The 4,856-nt window shown below is 37.6% G+C and overlaps 1 pseudogene; it reads right to left on the reverse strand.

Annotated features, from left to right (window-relative positions):
- Positions 1–1,089: 1,089 nt before the first annotated feature.
- Positions 1,090–3,465, reverse strand: LOC127858363 (nuclear receptor subfamily 2 group E member 1-like; annotated as a pseudogene).
- Positions 3,466–4,856: the final 1,391 nt, after the last annotated feature.

Consider the following 4,856-nt stretch of genomic DNA (forward strand, 5'->3'; position numbering starts at 1 on the left):
TTTTACGTCGTGAGAAAATAGCCATGTGGCATATGATTTTTCTTGTCCGTTCATTTATTATGTCGTATAATTTATTTAATGAATCCAGATTGAAAAATCTCCACTTGCAATGGTGATTATAAAAGGATCGCACACATTTGTTTCTTTCATTTCTTGAATATCTCATTTTGAAAAGGTCCATAATCATGACATATATGTGTTCACGTACTCGGGCACTTTTATATTATATTTTTAAATTATATATGTTTAACAACTTACAAATGATACTATGTATATCTGAAAAAAATGCAGTTCTACCACCATATATTTAAAAATACACATTCACAATGTCCAAAACTGCAAAGTCATTTGTGTTTAAATTCAATATGTCTTCCAAAACAAGTGTCAAAACGTCCAAAAAATTGGTTGTACTTCCTTCCCGTGGTTTGTTGAAAATTGTCGGTGCGGGCCAATCAAATGGCCATAATATAGGCTCATTAGAATATGACACTTCTTACAAATTGTGCCGGACTCGGGTAATTATGTAGTTAGTGACTTTCGATGTGTGGAAATTATAACATTTAAAAAAGAAATGCTGTTGCCATTTTAGTTGCGATTACTACAACAGGTGCAGATGATTTTATAGTGAACATAACATCAATTTAAGAGCAATAAAACCAAGATCTTTCTTAAATAAAATAAAATGAAATAAAAATAACACTATACAAATGAACACCTAAGAGCGATATAATAACGCTATGACCGTATGTTTGTTATAATGCAATTGCCACATGTGATTAAATAAAACATGAAATAAATATGTTTAACACGTATATATTGGTCGTCTATATTATGCATAATGTAACCATAGCCCTAACACAAATATTTATACATTAATTGTTAACTGCTACGTACATGTTGTCCTTTGACTATTGAGGAGAAAGTAGTGCGTTCATCGTATGCCGCAAAACATGTCACTCGGCGATTTTCAACCGCTCAAACCTGAATATTATGCTTGATTTACAACATTTAGTCCCTGTAAAGGGAGAGCACTATTGCATTAATGCAATAATCATATTTACAAAGCCGTTTGGCCTAATAATTACCTCATCAAAAGTCATTCGATTTAAACATGTCTATTAATAGACGCTCATCGGTATAGTTCCGATTGTTTTTCTGAAAAATAGTTCTTCTATAGTGTTGCCGCTCACAGTCTTGAGTGTGGGCAATAAAAGCAGAAGTTTTCCGAATCTGAACGGCTGGGTGGGGTAAAGACGTTTGTATATATTTGCTGAGGGTCATTTGTGCCTGGTCCTGCAAAGATGCCACGGTGTGAAAGTCGCGCAGTGTCCGGACTTCGCCGTTAGCATTGTTATGTAAAACTGAAAGTATCAAAGTCGCATAAGATAAACACTGTCTCAAAAACGACCAAGCATGGTTTTTATTCTTAAACTAGAGCACAGCATCGGCGTTAATTAAATGGATTAAATTGCGTAATTTATGTTTGCAAGTAAGATGAATTGGCAAGCATGTATAGGAAGTGTTATTGAGTAAAATCAGATAAAATCAACGCAATAAATCACACTACCGAAAATACGTATACACACTTGCTTTACACAGAGAAACGGGAAAACTATCGTTCGAAAAACAATTGTCAGTTTCCTAATCTGAACAATTAAGAAAACTGTTAGCCCACCGTTGACCTTATATATCACGAATATCCAATCATAATATATTGTGATATTATAGTAAATTACTCATTGTTAATGCTAATTCCCAATGTAATACATTAAAAGGTTCATTACCTGTTTTGAAAAGCACTATTCCCTTCAGACATGCGTACTCGGTGGCGTCCACCTGAATGGCCTTGAACTTAGCGATGATTTCCTGCAGCGCGCGAACCTCGGCCAGGATACTGGCCACCTTGTCAGACGGCGACTCGCTGGTCAGGCCTGGGAGGAAAGGAAGGGATGTCTATACAGCATTCGTTACAGTGTGATTAGTTTACGTAGAGTTCTAACATGCTAAAGTCAAGGCTTTAATGTATAATAAGAGTTTTGCGTATATATAAGCATGCAAGTTACTATATAATTTGTTAAGGTGGCCTTATAACTCTTTAGGCAGTTATCTTATTTAAAGAATTCAAGGTGCATGGACACGTTGTACGTTTAGACATTTGTTTCTTAATTATATGAGTCGTGTTCTGAGAAAACTGGGGCATAATGCTTATGCGTAAAGTGTCGGTCCCAAGTTAGCCTATGCAGTCTGCACACGCTAATCAGGGAAGACCACGTGACGCCTACATTGGCTTTTCGTGTAGAAGAGACTTCCTTTAAACAAAAAATACCAAAAAAGCGGAAGTGTCGTCCCTGATTAGTCTGTGCGAACTGGGATGGCACTTTACACACATGCATTACGCCCAGTTTTCTCAGAACGCGACTCATATGTACATGCTAAGGAAAGCTCATTAAAATTTGATATTTTGATATATACTGTATTTCTTTTCAGACAGTAACGGGCTTACGCAATAATATTACCCATTCAGACGGGCCAAACTTTCATCCATAAACTATCAGCGCAAACTCACCTGCTGCAGCCAAGAGCGCCCCAGCATCCAGCGGCATTTGGAACTGAGCGGCCCCCAAAACGAAGAGCTCTCGCCAGGCGTCCTCTAGGAGCGTGGACTTGGTCCCGGAAGGGGAGGCCTTAGGAAGGCGGGGAACGTTCTTCGTCCACTTGATGCTCATGAAGAGAAGACGCGCCCGCCGCCTCGCAGACGGCTTCCGGGTGGCTGAAGTAAGACTGAACCAGCTCGTGTGGATACTGTTAATGTACGCATATACGGCACATATAAAAATAATAAATATTGTTTACTAAAAATACAGTTTGAAAATAATGAATCAAGATAATTACAACTATAAAATGATAACTTAAGCACATACATAAGGAAACTAATACACCATTTCGACGAAATGTAAATGTGAAGTCAGTGCATAGCGTATTATTGCAAGATATGGTACTATATTAAGTTTATAAAAACAAACTGTTATTATTTTCTTCATATCCATACACGTGACAAACGAACATCTCTCTATTCTTAATCGATGTACAGGTATACACTGTTTATATAATTGAATCTCAACAATACATTCAAACGTAATAATAAATTCCCTCGAATTTTAACAATAACTATACTTTTGGAGTTGGTTGACATATTATCCCAGGCGATACGCTGTGGGCGTTAGTGGTGATGCGAGCGGCGACACGAGCGGTGAACGTCATAGGACTAAGTGACGCTGACGGCGAATCGACGGCGCTCACGGTGATGCCGTCATTTAGACGCTCGAACGTGTAAAAGCCGGGCATGTATGGGCTGGGGATGGGGCCGGCGGCCCCCAGAGAGACGACAGCTCGCTGGTCTCCTTAAGGTACATCGCCACCGTGGCGTCGAATGGTTGAGTTCCGGGGCCCGCGTTCGTGCTGCATCAGCTGGAAAAAGGTTCGTTTACATTACCAGACGTGTTGTTTTAAAATATTGTGACGATTTCTTTATTCCGGTGTTTGAGTTCAAATTACAACCTGGCAGAATGATTAGTTTATGGATTTGGTCATGAAAGTTTTTCAACGGTCATTCCCCCCTCTATCATTGATTCAAGTTGTACAGTTGTCGATTACTTACAAAATTACTTAGTAAAATGGCGAGGATCGGCTTAGCGTGTTAGGGTATAAAAGATTCGATGACCGCCATTAAAATGGCGATGAACGGCGACATTTTTAAGAAGGAAACGCCGTTAGTTTCCTTTTTCGCATGTGTGGGGTTAACGCTAAATAATAAAATTTAACAGGGTAGCATATTTTAAATCAGATGTGGTTGCTATTCTTTTCATTTTTGTGCGAAACCAAATCGGTTTAAAACAGAGCACATGTCTGATATTAAAAGACATTTTACCGGTTGAATTCAAAAATTCATCTGTTCAAAACGTTAGCGTTTATAATTTTAAACCCGGCCTGATATTATAACTTGAAACATAAAAAAACGGACATCATGTATGTCGTAAATGCAGGCTTGAAAGTTGACAAACTCAATTTTCTAGACGTTACACAGCATAGCAGTTGTATGTCATTTGATTGGTTTGTGAAAAACTTTGAACCTCAGTTTGGAACAAAAATGTATTATCTACGAACTATTTGTTATTGGAAGACATTTAAATTGCCTGAGATGACAGCGTCTTAGTAATTAGAGATGCTATCTAGATACACTTATAATCGCCCACTGCGTTATTTGTGTGTGGGAACAATACGACAAATTGGCGGCAAAGCATTTTGCATGCATGATTTAATTTAATGTGATCATGATTCGATTATGAAATGATATCATTGTTGATGGCCAAGTATAATCAAATATGTATAATTGGTTTTGAATTGTCAGGGAATATACGCATGTCAGTCCATGGCAGGCAACTCTGATAACCACAATATATAAAAGCTACAAAGATCCCAAAATAAGTATTTAACCACAAAAAATACACTCGAGTAATGAATTTATGCTAGTAATTTTAGTCTGTAGTCGTTCATGCACATGTTACGATGCTATTAGTATGCAAGTAAGATATACGTCAAGAAACATTACTATGAGCATTAAAATTGTATATAATTTCTTATTACGAATATTGCTATCAGTACAAATTTAAACCGCTTTCTAAAACAATAATGTAGCGTAATTATGGTTATAGCTTGACTGCTTTCAAGAATATGAGCCTCGCTCTGTGAAAAGAGTGTTTAATGTATGTGCGTAAAGTGTCGTCCCATGTTGGCCTGTGCAGTCCGCACAGGCTAATCAGGGACGACACTTTCCATCTAAACTATTTTTTTATCAA

This window comes from Dreissena polymorpha, chromosome 1 (genome assembly GCF_020536995.1).
Source record: "Dreissena polymorpha isolate Duluth1 chromosome 1, UMN_Dpol_1.0, whole genome shotgun sequence".
NCBI classification, from domain to species: Eukaryota; Metazoa; Mollusca; class Bivalvia; order Myida; family Dreissenidae; genus Dreissena; species Dreissena polymorpha.